The sequence below is a fragment of the Oreochromis aureus genome, linkage group 9 (assembly GCF_013358895.1).
Source record: "Oreochromis aureus strain Israel breed Guangdong linkage group 9, ZZ_aureus, whole genome shotgun sequence".
NCBI lineage: Eukaryota > Metazoa > Chordata > Actinopteri > Cichliformes > Cichlidae > Oreochromis > Oreochromis aureus.
The window spans coordinates 24619397-24639155 of NC_052950.1; the positions used below are offsets into that span (position 1 = coordinate 24619397).

Sequence of the window (19759 nt, forward strand, 5' to 3'; positions counted from 1 at the left end):
AATACACACACGCACACACACACCCATAAGCAGAGAGCATATTAACCCACATACTAATACACACACATAGAATAAAGTTCAGACTCATGAGCATGCCTATATCTCTCATCAATGTTATTATAGGGATAACTTGACAGACACTTGTTATCAAATGCTGAATTCATCCACTGCTGACAATTCACTCTCCAGGTTGCAGGGCAGCAGGTTAACTTTTTTGGGGGAAAAAAAGAGAGTGGTATTTCCAACCAGTGATCGAAAAATAAATTTAATTGTTATTATAGTAAAATTGTAAGATGCTTCCTGCTGATTGAGCAACACAAGTGATGTACTGTATGAAGGAAATTCTCTTTTGTGATCATATTTTAAACATGCATCTTTGTTGTCCTGTCAGCTTAGTGGGTTATGAGTTGATATGCAAATTAGTTGATTATTATTAGATCAGGGGAAGATAACTTAATTATAACACAAGTGAATAGAATGTTGCAGAGGGTTAAATGAGTGGAGACTCGAACAGAGTTTCCTGTTTCTGATGTATGGGTGAAGCACACCCACACAGATACCTGATTACATGAGAACAAACTTGCTTTGTAAAATACATGACTGCATTTCACATGTTTTTATTAGTGGTGGGAATTTAACACGTTAATTACTTTTATTTAATTTGAAAAAAATAACGTCCATCCATCCATCTTCTTCCGCTTATCTGGGGCCATGTTGCAGGGGCAGCAGCCCAAGCAGAGAAGCCCAGACCTCCTTCTCCCTGGCCACCTCCTCCAGCTTGTCCAGGGGAACACCAAGGCATTCTGAGGCCAGACAAGAGATATAATCTCTCCAGTGTGTCCTGGGTCTGCCCCGGGGTTTCCTCCCAGTGGGACATGGCCGGAACACTCACCCAGGAGGTGCCCAGGAGGCATCCTTGTCAGATGCCCGAACCACCTGGACTGGCTCCTTTCAGTATGGAGGAGCAGCGGCTCTACTCTGAGCCCCTCCTGGATGGCTGAACTTCTCACCCTATCTCTAAGGGAGAGGCCAGCCACCCTTGGAGAAAGCTCATTTCTGACGCCTGTATCCGCAATCTCGTTCTTCGGTCACTACCCACAGCTCGTGACCATAGGTGAGGGTAGAGACGTAGATCAACCGGTAAATTGAGAGCTTCACTTTTACACTCAGCTCTCTCTTCATCACACCAGACCAGTACAGCGTCCGCATCACTGCAGCTGCAGCACCAATCTGTCTGTCAATCTCCTGCTCCCTTCTCTCGTCACTCGTGACCCCGAGATACTTAAACTCCTCCACTTGGGGCAGGAACTCATCCCTGACCCGGAGTGGGCACTCCACCCTTTTCCGGCTGAGGATCATGGCCTCACATTTGGAGGTGCTGATTCTCATTCCCACCGCATCACACTTGGCTGCGAACCGTTCCAAGGTGGACTGGAGGACATCACCCAATGAAGCCAACAGAACCACATCATCTGCGAAAAGCAGAGATGAGATTCTGAGACCTCCCAAGTGAAAGCCTTCCACCACTTGGCTACCCCTAGAAATTCTGCCCATAAAAATTATGAAAATTAAAAAATAACGCATTGAATCGCATTATTTTAACGCGATTAACGCGATTAAGCTCTATAGTTGACAGTTATTGTGTAGATTAAGAATTACTTTCTTGAACTGTCTATTACAGGTTTGTGACTTGGTTGTGTGAGCTTCTTGGAGGCAAGACATATGTCTTATGTTCAGTGGTTTTACCTGCTTTCTGCCAACCGCATCACAGCATGGAGGTCTCCGATGATGACTACATGGTAAAATTTAAGACTGCCTACACTCAACCATCAGTGGCTCAACATCAGTGTTGGTGGATAACGGAATACATGTACCAGTGGTATGTATTTAAAAATACAAAATATGAGTAACTGTATTCCATTACAGTTGCCATTTAAATGGGTGGTAATCAGAATAGAGTTACTTTATTGAAATAAATAGAATACATGGCGGTCATTTCCGGTTTCATATGTTAGGCTATCCCCTCTCCATGCCTTCTCCAATTTTGGTGATTAAACGCAGTCAGGTGCAGGTTTAGCTCAGTTGGATGAGCATGTAATCATATATGGCATGGCTGAGAGCGGCTGGCCAGGGGTTGGAGAACAACTTGCGGCCCTTTTAAAAAAAAATTTTTTTACTTTATTTCCATCTGGGATTAATATAGTTTCTCTGATTCTGATTGCTGGAAATCCAAACAAAACACTCAATAAGAGGCTCTAATGTAAGTGTCCTGTTAATGTTGGTGAAGTCAATTACACAATGGACCCAGAGCCAGCAATGCAGGGGCAGGAATGCATTCTTACTTGGAAATTCCAACACCATTTCATAAGAAGAATGGGATGGGCGAAACTTCAGTATTTTTGAAGTACTATTGCTGTGTGATTTTTATTACTGTTTATGAAGGCTACTGGCCACCGAGCTAACATTGTTAGCTGGCATTAGCTGAAGTTAGTTCATAGACTGCAGACTGTTAGGCCATTTCTAAATACTCAAGTACTCAAGTATGTACTACTAGTCTGGACTTTGTAAGCTCACACGGGAGCCCAGACTTACCGAGAACACAGCGCGGTCATTCTACAATTGGAACGGCAGTGTACTTGATGACATCACAGCTCCGGAGATTTTACTGCCATCACCTTTTAATTTAACTGTGATTAAAATTTGCAATGGAAATTACACATGACATTAAAAAAATTAGAGTGTTTTACAGTTTAGAAATATGGAAAAGTCACAGTGAGGGAAATGTATGTACAAATGTGAAAATGTACTGTGTTAAAACCAGCGTTATTTCTTTCACAGCAGGAGATGGTTACCCATATAAATTACAGCACCACCTCTGGAATCTGTTTATCTGGGCCTGACCTACAGTGACACACCACTGGCTAATGTTTTTCCTCTAAAGGTCTTTGTGGAGGATTTGGCATCACACAGCCAGTCACCAGTAAAAATAAAGCAGGATGTGCAGTGATCACTGAATATCTTAGTGTTGGGCTCATTATCATCAGAGATGGGCAGTAACGCGTTACTTGTAACGCGTTACTGTAATCTGATTACTTTTTTCAAGTAACGAGTAATGTAAGGGATTACTATTGCAAAAACGGTAATTAGATTACCGTTACTTTCCCGTAGGAACGCTGCGTTACTGCGTTACTAAAACCGTGATTTTTTGCGAGAACGTCTCATGACAGTGACGTAAGTGAGTGCGACGTTCGTGACAACAGCTGTCTGCAGATCATGCAGCGTTTAAAGCGTGGAAGTACTGACCTTATTTTGAGTTTGATTCCATAAAAAGTGACAAAAACATTAGTGTCCGTTGTGCGTGGGAAGAAAACTTCTTTTTACAGCGAAAAAACCCCTAAACTTCCAAGCAAGCACCGAGTGTACTACGACGTAATGTGAAATTCACAGAGAAACTCGCGGATTCTTCCACTGACCGCCGCGGCACACCTGCACCAGGGTAAACCTCCTCCGCCTACCCCAGTCCTGCTTTACAGGTGAAAATAGAGCAACAGGACCGCTAGTCTTTGATTTTATTTATTTTCTGCTGTGTTTTACTTGCATCTATTTGAAAGAGTGAGTGTAAACACAAAAATATATTTTATTTTATGTGCTGGAATGTGCAGAAAATAGGTTTAAATGTTAAACAAATTTCTTCCAGTCAGAGAATGTTGCATATAATTTAATTTTTGCTTGATGCATAAAGTTAAAAGATTAAAACTAATAAAACAAGTTTTAAAAGAGACTTTTCCATTTGATTACATTTTGTATGATGAATTATGCAGAAAAAGTAGAATTGGGCTGAAAGATCTATCGCTTTATCACCTATTCAGGTTGTAAATCGTGTTTTTAAAAAGTAACTAAGTAACTAAGTAACTAAGTAATTGATTACTTTTGAAAATAAGTAATCAGTAAAGTAACGGGATTACTTTTTGGGGGAAGTAATCAGTAATTAGTAACTGATTACTTTTTTCAAGTAACTTGACCAACACTGATTATCATATCATTATTTATCTCAATATTCATCTGAGCTCGTAGTGTTGAAACAAGTGAGTGACTTACTTAAGATCAGTAACTACTTACAGTAATTTCTGAATAAACACATGGGATGATCCATGATTTGGGCATAATGTGGAAGCAGTAGTGTTTTTACTGATTTGGGGAAATGCATGCACATGACAAACTTGCCACGTGTTTCCGGTTACTGTGGAGGTCACGTGTTTCCGGTTAGTGTGGAGGTCGCAATATGGCGCTCCCCAGTGGCTGCAGCCAGGTGCTCTTGGGCCAGAGCGATAGTGGCTGAGACGCAGTGGAGTGGAGGTGAAAGTGCCTGGCTTAAAACAGGACATATTAGCTGCATTTAACCTTCAGTTACTCTTTATATAGTTAGGTAGGAGTCAGACCATGTTTCTTTTTAGCTGAAAAACATTACACCCAGATAACCTGCTGTGTTGAAAATGTGTTTCCCGACTATGTTTGCTACCCTACAATCCGTCCTGCTCTGTAGTAAAATCAGCGATATTTGACCGTCCTGTTGCTCCCATTGAAATTTATATAGCCTATTTAAAATCTAAAACTTAACATTGTCCGTAGCCTGCTGTTGTTACCACTGTCCTGTTTGAAATGTAATGAGAAAAGCTGGTTATTTTGTCATATGTGCATGTGCCGATATTGAACCCAAGGTACTAACTGCTAACTGGCTGGATGCCCACTAACCTTATAACTCCTGTTGTGTATGTGTACAGAGAGACAGCCAGGTTCATAATGGATATGAGGAAGTTTTTTCAAAAAAAGGAGCCATGTGGTTTGGTTATTTGCCTTTTGGTTGAAAGTACACTGAGAGAAGACTTTTTTATTAGTGATCTTAATAGTTTTTTTAAAATCTAATTGAATACAATCTATTTGTGTATGATTGTCAGTCCAAAGAGGGAGAGAGGAAAGAGGGGAACATGAGGAGAAAGTACAAGGTCAGGAAGAACCAGGTAAGAAAACAGACAGGGAATACTAACAGGCAAAACAGAAACTGTTAAACTGGCAAAGAAAAAAATATTAACTAATTTTACTCATACAATCTGGAAGTTGTGTTCTCCCTATATTAAAGCTGCTATACAGAATCTGCAAAACAAACTGGGTTGTCAGCCCTGGCACTGCATTACCATATTGAACTTCAGTCAGAGGAAGTCATGGTTGCCAAAAACTTTTTGAAGCTCAAGAGTGAGGCTGGTGCCATTCCAGATATGTTAACATTGTACAATCTTCTGGATAATCAGATCTTCCCCACACTGAAAACTGTTATTCAGGTTGCCCTACCAAACCCAGTTAGCAGCTGTAGCTGTGAAAGGTCTTTTAGTGTCTTGAGTCAGCTCCATACTGTACAAAACAGTGATGTCATGTTTTGTGGTGAGGACCCAGGCACAGAGAGACTTGATGAATTTAAGAATCTTATGATTTCATAAAGAAATTTGCAGATGAGCACAGAGATGGTAAAATTATGATGACTGATAACGGAGATGAAGACAACAGACGACGAGGACAGGGAGGAACAGGGGTTTAAATGCACCCAGGAGACAGTCAGAAAGAACTCGGGACAACTGGAGACATTTAAGGATGCAGGGACTAACAGAGACAGGGAAGAAGTCTCATCGTGACGAGTAAAGTTTATCTTGCCTGGCTGGGCAGCTCTCTGGGTGCTCAGCACCCCCAAAGCTCTGATCCTAGAATCGCCCCTGCTTATTACTCCTGTAACCTACAGTATTTTGTAAATGTGAAATTCATATTAACTCACAGATTCTGTTTTCTAGGCAGTTGTAGTATGGATGCAGTGATGGAGCCAGACGTTCAACAAACTTAACATGAAAACCACACTAACTTCATCTCCTAGTACAGGTTTACAGGCCTGGAGCGAAGCAACTCCAGAGGAAAAGCCTTGTCTAAGAAATCATTTATCTAACCTTCTTTTTTTTTAAATTCTCCTAGTTCTGGTGAGTTGACGTATGGGAAGGACCATGTGTCAAAAGGAGGGATTCCAGATTGGAATGCAGATAACACCTGATTAAACAGTAAGGCTGGTTTTGCCTGAAAAGGTTTAGTGTGTTTTTGGGTTAAGGTGCTCATTGGTGTGATTTTTCTAATCATTTTACAAATGATATACATTTACATGACTCTCCAAACATCACAAACTCTTTTAGAGTCCTGATCCTGATTAAAAGTGACTGGAGTAATTACAGTATGCTAGTTTCACAGCTACTTCACTAACAGTTACTTGGGCATATTTTGCAGGGTAGTTAGACTGGTTCTCTAGCATGCCAGGTCCTGAGGTCCTGATGTATAAGTGCATTAGATCCTCATTATCCCACTAAACATAGCAACAACAGTTGTAAGTTTCTTTGACATATGTACTGAACTTTGACACATTATCTGGTACTGATTTTACTAGGCCTCAAACATGTTTGGAGCACCTAGAGAATGAGGATGTTCTTACAGAGCTAGATGTGATTGATTGTTTTGGTTTCCCTAATAGGCATCACTGATGTGGGGACAGTAAAGTAATTGTAAATGTAAATGTAATTGTAAATTTGATCAGAGTGTTTCTCTCAATATTGCAACACGTAATTAAACCCACTTTAAAAAGATGCTCACTGGATGTTTGCAGTTATTTAAAATTTCCATGATAGCACATTTAATACTATTGCACAGGATGCCATCCATTGCACTATACCTTCCAGGTTGAATTGAAGGTGAATTGGAGTTGACTGTCACTGGGTTCTCTCCATCTACTACAGCTCGTTTGATATAAATTATTCTCTATCAGGTGATGGCCAGTGCTTGTCACTGTTAACTGATTAATTCTGAATGTTTATCAACTATGGAAGTAATAGAAAAAAGCTTGCAATACAACTTTTCCAGGTATGTATTTTCCAAACTTTGGAACATACTGTGGTACCATACCCTCATGAACATCAGATGAGCAGTACTGTACTGCAGAAAATAGTGTGTTGCTACAAAAATGTCGAGAAAAAAGGCTATTAACAATGTAAGAAAGACAGACCACCACAACATTTATCAACATAGGTCTTTCTTACAGAGAAATTGAAAAGAAAGTCAAGGTGTTAGTGAGTACAGTTTCCTTCACCATCAAAAGGCACTCAGAAACTGGGGCAAACTCTGACAGGAAGAGGTCTGGCAAACCCAAAGCCACAACTGAATCAGAGGACAAGTTTCTGAGAAATAACAGCTTGCATGATAGGTGGTAGGAAAACAGCTTCAAGCACAGCTTAACAGTGGTCAAGTCGAAAGGATGGTTCCACAGTGTGGCATCAACTGTCAAACATGAAGGAGGAAGTGTGTTGGTCTGGGGCTCTTTTGATGGATCCTGGGTCGGTGACTTTAACAGAGTGAGAGGCACCTTGAACCAAAACGGCTACCACAGCATTCTGCAGCGCAATGCAATATCCTCTGGTATGCGTCTAGTCAGTCAGGTTTTCATCCTACAGCAAGATAATGACCCAAAACATAAGTCCAAGCTATGCCATAACTATCTCAGGAAAAAAAGAACAAGATGGGAAGCTTGAAAACATGGAGTGGCCAGCACAGTCTCCAGACTTAAACCCATCGAGCTGGTTTGGGATGAACTGGACAGAAGAGTGAAAGCAAAGCAACCTACAACGTACAAAGCCACACATTTATGTGAACTTCTGCAGCAGATACACAGCAAAAACTCCAGTGTTAAATTAACACTACAGAGTGTCTATATGTGTCCACACTGTTGAGTGTTAAATATAACACTGTTGAGTGTTAAATGAACACTTTTGACAGTGTTGTATTTTTAAAAGTAACCTAGTCAGTTTTCAAGATTTACAATGACTAACACAGAGCAGTTCTGATTTTCTAACACTGGAATATTTCTAACATTTTGAGTTATTTTCCAGTGTTCAGAAAATCAGCACTGGGATCGAACCACCGACCTTATTTATTTATTTTTTATATATATATATATATATATATATATGAAGGTCGGTGGTTCGATCCCAGGCTGCCTCCTGGCTGCATGCCAAATATCCTTGGGCAAGATACTAACCCCATGTTTGCCTACTGGTGTTGGTCAGAGGGCCCGGTGGCGCCAGTGTCCAGCAGCCTCGCCTCTGTCAGTGTACCCCAGGGCAGCTGTGGCTACAATGTAGCTTGCCATTGCCTGTGTGTGAATGGGTGAATGACTGAATGTAGTGTAAAGCGCTTTGGGGTCCTTACAGACTGAGTAAAGCGCTATACAAATGCAGGCCATTTACCATTTCCATATACATATATACATATATATACACCCCTGCATCATCACAGAAACATCACACTGGATGTTTATGATAGCGACCCTGTATCTTGTCTGGAGGAGATTCATTTCAAACAGCTTTTTATCAGAGGTCTTCTTCTTGACAGAGTTGCAATACAACCTCCACCATTGTGGGCCAGACACTTAACTGTCTCAAGACCCAAACCAGACAGCCCACCAGTTACCATATAAGCATAACTTGACCACATCATCTTGATCTCATGGTTGGAGCATTGCGGCATCAAGGGGATTCCATTAGAGTGGTTCTGGTCATACCTATCTGACAGGACCTTCTCTGTGAGCTTGAGAGAATTTGTCTCTTCCTCAGCTCCCCTTACTTGTGGTGTTCCCCAGGGATCTATATTGGGGCTAATTTTATTCTCTATTTATATGCAGCCTCTGTAGCTAAGTTTTAGAAAATATAACATTTGTTTCCATTCATAAACCGATGATACTCAGATCTATCTTCAGCTAAAGAAGTAAAGCTGTTCTGCTCCACTAGAACCCTTACTTCAGTGTCTCGGTGAAGTTAAAGCCTGGATGGCCTCTAACTTCCTCGACTTTAATGAGAACAAATCTGAAGTGATAATGTTTGGACCAAAGGGCAATCCCAGCAATTCTCATTTTAACCTGCACGGTCTTGAGCCTTTTATTAAGTTGCACACTAAAAATTTGGGAATTATATTTGAGAGCAATTTCACCCTTGAAAAACAGATTAGCTCAGTTGTACAGCGGTCTTTTTTCAAACTGAGGCTTTTATCTAAGATTAAATCATTTTTATCTTTTAAAAACTGCGAACAGGTGATCCATGCTTTTATTACATCCCAGATGGACTATTGTAACGCCTTAAAAATATTGGAGTTAGTCTGATCTGCCTCGGTTCAGAATGCTGCAGCTCGTTTTCTGATACAAACTAGAAGAGGACACAATTCAAAAGACTGTAAGTGCAAGGCAACTTGTGGGGTTTGTAAAAAACATCATCCAACAGCTCTTCACGAAGACCGTCCAACGACTGCAGTGAGCACATCATCACATAGAACGCAGGCAGAAGAAAACATATCTGCACTTTCTTGTTGCCTGGACAGAGGAGATGGTGGGAGCACGTTGTAAGATTTTATGTTTTATGTGTTTTATTCGTTGTTTAGTTATCTTTAATTTTCAAGCATATTGTAAAGTGTTTATATATTTCACAAAATTTGCTGTACTTCCCCATTTCACAAGACTTGTTGTACTTTTCCACTGCCATGTGAACTGACAGTGAACCCTGCAACACAAACTATCTAAGCAGAAAACAAATGCAACACCTAAACCACAAGAGTTCAAAAGTGCACAGCCATACACACATCTGACTCACACACACCCACCCACAACCGTTGGTTTAGAGGAACTTGCTTAAAGAAAATGTGATGTGTTTGCATACGCGATGTAACCTATAAAAAGAACTGTCGCCTGCACTCAGGGTGTGTGTCTCGCCAGAGTCCTCACCCGTGCACGTTGATGTTATTATATTCTAACTGTCTGAGTGTCTTTATTCAGCCTGAAGAATGTCTTATTAAAAATAAACTCCTGACAGAGCACATCCATGATAGTGCCTGTGTGGGTTTCTTCAACCACCACTCCAGAGAGAGAGACCTTAGTGTATGCTCTATTAGATACACAGAGTAGCAACACTTTTGTAGATCAAGGGGTATGTGAGGAGATGGCGATGAGTTTAGAGCCAGTGAAGTTAAAGCTAACCACTATGATGGGAAGAGATTTCATTGTTCAGAGCAAAAGAGTTAGTGGGGTCAGAGTTAGAGGGTTTTCCTCCAAAAGCTTTATCAACTTGCTACTTGCCTATACCAGAGACTTCATCCCACTTGAACGTTCACACATTCCCACCTCTGAAACTGCCAAAAGATGGAAACATCTAATCAGAATAGCACAGGAGATGCCTGAGTTAATGGATTACAAGGTTGGGCTGTTAACAGGCTGTGACTGTCCTAGAGCACTGGCACCACGGCAAGTCATCGCGGGAGGTGACGAAGAGCCATATGCAATCAAGACAGACTTGAGCTGGAGCATTGTTGGCAGTTCACAAAAAATGGCAACATCAGCAGAAGTGACAGGCCTGTGGCGCCAGTGTCCGGCAGCCTCGCCTCTGTCAGTGCACCCCAGGGTGGCTGTGGCTACAATGTAGCTTGCCATCACCAGTGTGTGAATGGGTGTGTAAAGCGCCTTGGGGTCCTTAGGGACCAGAGATGGGCAGTAACGCGTTATTGTAATCTGATTACTTTTTTCAAGTAACGAGTAATGTAAGGGATTACTATTGCAAAAACGGTAATTAGATTACCGTTACTTTCACGTAGGAACGCTGCGTTACTGCGTTACTAAAACCGTGATTTTTTGCGAGAACGTCTCATGACAGTGACGTAAGCGAGTGCGACGTTCATGACAACAGCTGTGTGCAGATCATAATATATTGAGTGCGGGACAGAGTGTAGCACGCAGCGTTTAAAGCGTGGAAGTACTGACCTTATTTTGAGTTTGATTCCATAAAAAGTGACAAAAACATTAGTGTCCGTTGTGCGTGGGAAGAAAACTTCTTTTTACAGCGAAAAAACCCCCTTAACTTCCAAGCAAGCACCGAGTGTACTACGACGTAATGTGAAATTCACAGAGAAACTCGCTGATTCTTCCACTGACCGCTGCGGCACACCTGCACCAGGGTAAACCTCCGCCTACCCCAGTCCTGCTTTACAGGTGAAAATAGAGCAACAGGACCGCTAGTCTTTGATTTTATTTATTTTCTGCTGTGTTTTACTTGCATCTATTTGAAAGAGTGAGTGTATACACAAAAAAATATTTTATTTTATGTGCTGGAATGTGCAGAAAATAGGTTTAAATGTTAAACAAATTTCTTCCAGTCAGAGAATGTTGCATATAATTAAGTTTTTGCTTGATGCATAAAGTTAAAAGATTTAAAGTTTAAAGTTTTAAAAAGAGACGTTTCCATTTGATTACATTTTGTATGATTTATTATGCAGAAAAAGTAGAATTGGGCTGAAAGATCTATCGCTTTATCACCTATTCAGGTTGTAAATCGTGTTTTTAAAAAGTAACTAAGTAATTAATTACTTTTGAAAATAAGTAATCAGTAAAGTAATGGGATTACTTTTTGGGGTAAGTAATCAGTAATTTGTAACTGATTACTTTTTTCAAGTAACTTGACCAACACTGTTAGGGACTAGTAAAGCGGTATACAAATACAGGCCATTTACCATCGTCAGAGTACTTGAGTCAGACTTCAAAGACACAGCTCCTAGAGAAAAGAGCATATCACAAGATGACATACAGTTCATGCAACTGCTAAATGAGAAAATACAACAGAATGCTAATGGGCACCTAGAGATGCCTCTTCCCTTTAAGGCACACCCTCAGCTGCCTGAAAATAAGCATCTGGCTCTGGTGCGGCTTAAGCACCTGAAAGGGAAGTTTGAGGAAAACTCCAAATTTAAGGTCGATTATGTAAGGTTCATGGACAATGTCTTCAAGGAAAGTGATGCAGAAAGAGCTGAGGATGATCCCAAAGAAGGAAATACGTGGTATATTCCACATCAAGGTATCTATCACCCAAGAAAACCGGGAAAAAAAATAAAAATAAAAAAATAAAAAAATAATAAATCAGGGTTGTGTTTGACTGCTCTGCAAAGTACAGTGGCACAGCTCTGAATGATCACCTCTTGACTGGACCTGATCTCATCAACAGTTTGACTGGAGTACTCTGCCGATTTCGCCAACACCCAATTGCAATCATCTGTGATGTAGAGAAAATGTTTCACAGATTTCATGTAAACAGAGAGGACAAAAATTACTTGCGATTCCTGTGGTGGGAAAATGGCAAAACAGACACAGAACCAAAAGAGTATCGCACGAAAGTCCATCTTTTTGGGGCTGCATCCTCACCAGGCTGTGCAAATTATGCAATGAAGTATCTTGCGAGCCAAAATGAAAGGGAACATCCCACAGCAGCCAACTTCACCAGAAGTAGCTTCTATGTTGATGATGGGCTAATCAGTGTAAAAAGTGTGAATGCAGCCATTGAACTAGTGAGAGATCTGCGGAAGGTGTGTGCAAAGGCAAGACTACGGCTCCACAAGTTCATATCCAACAACAGAGAAGTCCTGGGTCATCATCAACTCCCAGTTCAGACTGTGTTGGGAGTAAGGTGGAGTGTAAGCAGTGACACCTTCTCCTTTAAAGTTTCCCTGGAGGAGAAACCAGTAACACGACAGGGAATTCTCTCCATTATAGCCTCTGTGTTTGACCCTTTAGGCTTCTTGGCTCCCTTCCTTCTAATAGGAATGAAAATGCTACAGGAAATGTGTCTAAAGAGCATTGAATGGGATGAGGCACTGCCTGGTGAATTGAAGCCACAATGGGAGAGTTGGGTCACTGATCTGAAGAACCTGCAGAGACTCCAAATTCCAAGATGCTTTGTACCTGAAAGCCTTGGGAAAGTCCAGAGAATAGAACTCCACCACTTTTCAGACGCGAGCAATCGTGGGTATGGTCAGTGCTCATATATCCAGGAGGTGAGTGAAGACAGAGTGCATTGCTCTTTAGTCATGGGCAAAGGAAGAGTTGCACCCACGAGAGTTGTAACCATACCAAGGCTGGAATTAACAGCAGCAGTGGTGTCCTCAGCAGTCAGCAGAATGCTAAAAGAGGAACTGGAGCTCAAAATTGACCAAGAGTATTTCTGGACTGATTCACAGGTGGTTTTGGGCTACATTAACAATGAAGCCCGCAGATTTCACGTTTTTGTTGCTAACAGAGTGCAAAGAACCAGAGAAGCAACTGATCCAGCACAGTGGCACTATGTTGACACCAATCAAAATCCAGCGGCTCATTGGACCTCATTTCCTGTGGGAAAGAGTCTGTCACACCAGACTCAACTCCAGACCTTCTGGTGGGTGATCCAGAGGTCAAAATGACACAAATACTACAAACAAAGGTAGTAGAGGACAGGAACTTCTTAAGGAGACTCAAAAGGTTCTCAAAATGGCATACAGCAGTAAATGTAGTTGCTAGGATCCAGCAACTAGCCAAAAGAGCCAATGCAACAGAGGGTATAAATGTGGAAGACAGGAGAAAAGCAAGTCATGTGCTTATAAAATTAGCACAAGAAGATGCTTTCAAGGAGGAAATACGTGACTTTGTTATGAATGTGCCTGACGCCAGTCACATGGGAGGTGTTTGGGAACAGCAGATAAGGACAGTCAGGGGTGTCTCAACCAAGGTCCTTTCACAGAGTGGTGGAAGATTAGATGATGCTTCTTTGAGAACATTCTTCTATGAAGCCATGTCAATTGTGAATAGCCGTCCTCTCACCACCGACAGCATCAGTAATCCCAAAGGCTTAGAGTCACTCACCCCAAACCATTTACTCACCATGAAAACCTCTGTACCACTGCCTCCACCTGGAAAATTTGTGCCAGAAGATCTGTATGGCAGGAAAAGGTGGCGCAGAGTTCAATATCTGGCAGAGCAATTCTGGAGTAGATGGAGAAATGAATACCTCTCAAACATCACACTAAGACAACGCTGGCACTCTCCAAGACGAAATGTGAGAATAGGCGACATTGTCATTGTGAAAGAAGAAGGAATCCCTCGCAGTGAATGGAAGCTTGGGAGAGTACTGGATGTTTGTAAAGATGAAGATGGTCTGGTTCGGAAAGCCAGAATACAACTAGGAAATAGAAAACTAGCGAAAGAGGGCGAAAGGCTCAATAAACCATCCATTCTTGAACGCAATATACATAAATTAGTGGTCCTAATAGAAAATAACTAGAATGTTCCAATAGAACTTCTTTAAAACTGTGTAGGGGATGGTTAAAGTATTAGTCTTGACTTGCGAGTTTGTCACAATTAAGTACTGTTTGGTTCTGTAAATTCCTAGATTTATTCAAATTATTCACATATTTCATAAATCATAGTAATTTGGTGGGAGTGTAACTGTCCCTGAGACAGTTAAAATAAAGTTGGTTATTTCATATGTTTCTGTGATAGATTCATGCTTAATTTAGTTCATTTATTTATACATGAGAGATAAGCTCAAAACATTTATGTTGTAAACTTTGTGTTTCTTCAGTTTTCACGGTGTCTGAAGACAATAAGAGTGTGAGAGAGAGAGAAATAAATTTCCGAAGACATCAGTATGATGCGTGGCCATTCTTTGTTGGACCCCTGTAGTTACACCTTGGTTATTTGTATTCATGTTCTGTTCTCTTGTATACTACATCTGTTTATATGTTACATACTCATTGTTTGTTTAATAAAGTTCCTGTTAAAAAAAAAAGATGCCTGATTCACAATGAAGATGATGAAAGAGATACAGATTCCACCGTGTATGAGCGTCTTTATTTATTTATCCCCTTTTCAGGTAGTAAATGAACATTTCTGCTTCTGAACTGGACAAACATATATGTTGAGCTGTACTGACCGTGTTTCCAGATGTACCAAGGAGATACTAGGAATATTTAGATGATTTATGTTCACTGTGTTGTTAGGATACTGTTAAGCAGCTAGCTAAGCTAAGCTAAGCGCTCTGTTGGTGGCTAGCATGGAGCACCATCTTGCCAGATTGTGTATGAAACATACAGCATTGTGTGCATTTTGTATTTCATCTAGATGAAGCACATGTTTATTTTGTGTGAAAGGACAAATGCCTATTAATAATTTTATATGAATGCTTTGTTTACTTTCAGTACATTTAAGTTTAATGATCTAAGTTTGTTTATTGATTTATAAGCTAATTTTGTAAATTTTTACATTTAATTTAATCTGTAAGTAAAAGGAAAGGAAAGAAAACGGTCTTGAGATATGTTGTCTTAGAACTAGCAGAGAATGTACAGCGTTGTTAAGATGTTTAATACTTTTGTATGCATGTTTATTCGCAATGAAGCTGCCGAAAGAAAAGCATTGTGTCTGAGCGTCGTTATTGATTTATCCCCTTTTCAGGTGTAGCATATGTGCCCTTTAGATCTCTTAGATTAAATGGTCTTTTGCTTTTAGTCATACCAAGGTTTAGGCTGGTTCATGGAGGTGATTGAACATTCGGGGTTGTAGCACCTAAACTGTGGAATAATTTATCCCTATACATCAAACAAGCTCCTACTTTTTCAATCTTATCTAGAAACACATTTGTATTTGCTAGCTTTTAATACAGTATGTGAGTGATTTGGTGTTTGGTACTAATATTATAAGTTATTTGGTACTAGCTATTTTGTATTTCTGTACAAAACCTTTGTCAACGTTGCTCTTGTAATTAAATGTGCCATGTGAATAATGTGCTATTCCTGCATTTTCTAATGCCCTGCAGTTACACTGTAGCAGAAGATTCTGCTGGGGTCCATAAAGTTTGTCTCTGATTCAGTAATACCAGGGCTGCAGAGCAGATCACAGCACTGTGATCACTCATTTATCCATGAGAATCATGTCCTTACCAAACTCCAGCTTCTTCATTGTGACCATCTCTTTCCCATCCACTGTGTTCAGGTCCACCTGGTTGACCAGATTCTTGAGTTCTGCCCCCAATCCCGGATGTCAAGGCCAGATGTGGTGCGGAACCTCACTACGAGATCCCCAAAATAATAAGTTCAATAAATACAAATTTACACTTTCTCACAGTAACAGCTGCCTCCTGCAGCACACATTTATTTTCTACCAGTTATTCATTAAGCTTGAGCACAGTCATGAAATAAAAAATAATTTGTATAGATATTTATATGTTAAAGCACAGTATCATGCACCAAAATAATCTGTCAAACCCTACATGCACACTAGTACATTATGGTAATTATATATATATATATATATATTATAGCATTTAATTTATCTGAATGATTAATGGAATGGTCTTTATTTTTGTGTTTAAAGGTTTTTCACCTACCTATCCATCCAGCAAAATGGCTACCTAAGAAACTGGTCAAAAAATTGAGTGAAATTCAAAGTCTGGTCTTTTTCAAGTGTGGGCACCTCACAGACAGAACACTTGACAACCAATGACGAGGAGGACCAAGAGGATCAACCTGGTTCTCCTCAGTGAGTCTGTAAAACATAACAGACAAAAAAGAGAAAAAAAAAAAGAAAAAAAAATCAGTCAGTCTTTGTCTTTGTATTCAGCTCAGCACTGCCACCAACTGTTATAATGAAAAACAGGTAACCGTGTCTTTGTCTGGACCACATGCCTTGTGTTCTCTGAGTCAAAGTTTGAGACCTCATGAACCCCTCAGTGAAACCAGTCTTGAAAGCCTCCTGCTGGTTTTCTGGAAGGTGTGTTGTTTTTGTTTTTTGTGTTTTTTGTTTTTTGTTGGTTTTTTTTGTTTTTCCCCAAGAGCAATCCCTGGGAGGGGGAGTAGACATGGTAAATCTGCTATCCCCCATTTAAATGTGTTTCAAATAGCAACTCAGATTTTGAGTTGCTGAGTTCATCATTTTGGACACAGAGCTAAAGGGTCAAATTATGTTGCTCATTCTAACTGCATAACCAACTGTGCAGTGTCCAAGAAATAATGCTTATTCAGTAAATACTGAATTTATGTTGGATTAACCAACAGTGCAACAGATACATCAATCTTTGCATCAGCGAGGCCATTTAAACCTGAACCCAGACAGAGCAGTAACATGCATACCTTCATGAAGGCTGGCGTGTAGGCTTCAGATTCCACCGGACCATCATAACCAGTAGGCACTGGCCCAGTCAAAGTCTAAACATCAACCTGATTGAAACGCTGTGCATGAATAAATGCACAGAAAACCTCAAACTAAATACAATGACCAAAGAAAACCAGACTCTTTCAAAATAAAACAGGAACCATAATAAAACGCAGACATGACATGAACTTGATAACAAGATAACACGACAGACATGAAACATGACAGGTAGATACACTAACAAGGAGAACCTACCACAGGCATAACTGAGAGTACACTGAGGACAAGAACATGTAGTGAACAGAAAGATACATAACTCAGAATGCATAGAGTAACCTAAATTAAAAAAAAAAAAAATAACTCAAAACAACCTGATAATACAAGAACTAAACCTTACAATCTGCCTAGGAACATGAATATATTAACCTCAAAATGCTGGGTCACAGACCCAGCTCGTGACAGAATGGACAAATCCTTTGCAGTCAATGATTAGTCATGTCTGACTTTGCCTGACTCTGAAACCCATAATAGGTTTCTTTGCTAGATATGCTCTGTTGTTGCTTATTTATTGGTCTTTCTGCCTTTTTCTTCAGAAATGATTGATTTTGCAGTACACTTTCATTCATATCCACTTGCTCTGTGAAGCATTGTTCGATCAGTTTTGCTGTATTTGGCCTAATCTTGATTTATATACCTTATCAATGATAGACCTACCTCCTCGAGAGTGTTCCTGACTTTGTTAAATACTGTAAAATTGTTTTTCTTATCCATGAAGATAATTCTGCAATCATCTATTTTAGCTGCCTTCTGTGGTCTTTGAGGTCTTGAGCATTGACCAGCGGATTCCTTCTTTTTAAGAATCTGCCAGGCTTTTGACTTGGCCTCTCCTAAACTTTTATAGGCTTATTTAGTTTTTTAGCCTGAAAATGGCCTTCCTCACTTAAATTGATATCATATTTGAATTTCAGTGAAAAGCTATATAATACAAACTCAAGACTTTTAATCAACTTCAGATGTGTCTGCTTCATTTATCGTGAAACAATAAGGCCTCCTTATCGTTTATCCTGGCCATGAAATTGTTGATCCTGCTTGTCTAATTAATCGGGCCATTGAAAATGGGGGATGAAAATGGCTGTACTTAAATGGATAATGCGAAATTTTGTTAAAAGCCTGTCCTGAGCCTGGTTCTGCCAGAGGTTTCTTCCTGTTAAAAAGGAGTTTTTCCTTCCCACTGTCACCAAAGTGCTTGCTCATAGGGGGTCATATGATTGTTGGGTTTTTCTCTGTATGCATTGTAGGGTCTTGCGATATAAAGCGCATTGAGGTGACTGCTATTGTGATTTGGTGCTGTATAAATAAAATTGAATTGAATTGAACTTTAGGTACATCTTGGTGGTTTAACATTCACTGTGGTGGTAGTGTTGGTATACAAAGGCAAAACTACAAAAAAGGTGTCTTTGTCAGGCAAATTATGAAACTGCCTTTGGGTATGTCAGGCAGATTAGTTTCTTTTTTTCTCTCTAAAATAGTTTACAAATAACTGCAAGTGACTAAGTGCTGTTTGTCTTTATGCAGAAGTGTGCTTGTTTTCTAATATGTTAAGTGATTATTGGTCTTGTTTCTTACTATCCACATTAAAAACTTCTGAAGTATTTTAGGAATAATGTAATGTGCAAATATTGTCATGAGTGGGCGCTCTCCACGCACTGAACTACACTTTGCCCATGCATTCAGTGCATGTGCTGTTTTAACTCCCGTCTTTTATTTTTCCTTTTAGGGGCAGAAAAGGTGGTCATAGCATACAGGGACATGGAGAAAGCAAGCACAGCAGTGAAATACATCATCAAAAGCTCAGGCAACAAAAATATTGTTTGCATGAAACTTGATTTGTCAGACAGTAAGTCTATACGAGAATTTGCTGAAGCCATCAACAAAGGTAAAATGATTTTCTGCATAAAGAAACATCCATATGAACACACCTGAAAAGTTGCATATGTTTTACCCTCTATCTCTCTCTCGCTCTCTCATTTTTTTTCCTTAACTTTTTTCTACAGATGAGCCAAAACTGAACATCCTTATCAACAATGCAGGAGTAATGGTCTGTCCCTACGGGAAAACAGCACCGACAAATACCAAGACATTGCCAGCGTTAGACAGTAGTAGCTGGTTATTTGGACTTTCAGTATAGTACTGTACAGTAGCTAAGCTACTGTCTGTGAACTGCCTGTGCACCAATCATTTGGGGGGTTTTTTTGTTTTTTTACCTGTGAATCATTCAAATATAAAAACTGACTCAACAAAGAACAACTTTTAAATAGTATCTTAGGCACTTTTTTGCAAGCAGCCTGTCACATTAACACATGAGGGGGAGTGCAATTTCCATTCATGGCTGCATTAACATGTCAATACAATTTTGAGGGGAGCGGTCAAATTTCAGGTTGTACTAATCAAAATCCTTAAAGTTACAAATGCATATAATTTTTCAATACTCACTTTGTGATGTTGAAGTTGGATCTGATACTTCAGCCTAAATGCAACACTTATTTCATAATCAGCATTTTTATGACTTTACTGCAGAACGGCAAAGTTTAAACACATGCTTTAGATATGACAGACAGACATGAAGTTTAAGGTCAACTTGCAGATAAGAGATCTGATGTTACAGTGTACTGCACTTTCACTTACTTTTAGCCACACTCACTT

General features: G+C 40.0%; 1 protein-coding gene and 1 long non-coding RNA gene across 2 annotated transcripts in view; one reads left to right on the plus strand and one right to left on the minus strand.

Moving 5' to 3' along the window:
* Window positions 1-19759, plus strand: part of LOC116310336 (retinol dehydrogenase 12-like) — a 124464-nt gene that overhangs the window by 76901 nt on the left and 27804 nt on the right. The window lies entirely within an intron of this gene.
* On the minus strand, window positions 15847-19594 carry LOC120441813. Its single transcript, XR_005614307.1, has 3 exons — window positions 19550-19594; window positions 16293-16450; window positions 15847-15974 (listed from the first exon to the last, which is right to left on the minus strand). It is a non-coding gene; the product is annotated as an uncharacterized LOC120441813 (long non-coding RNA).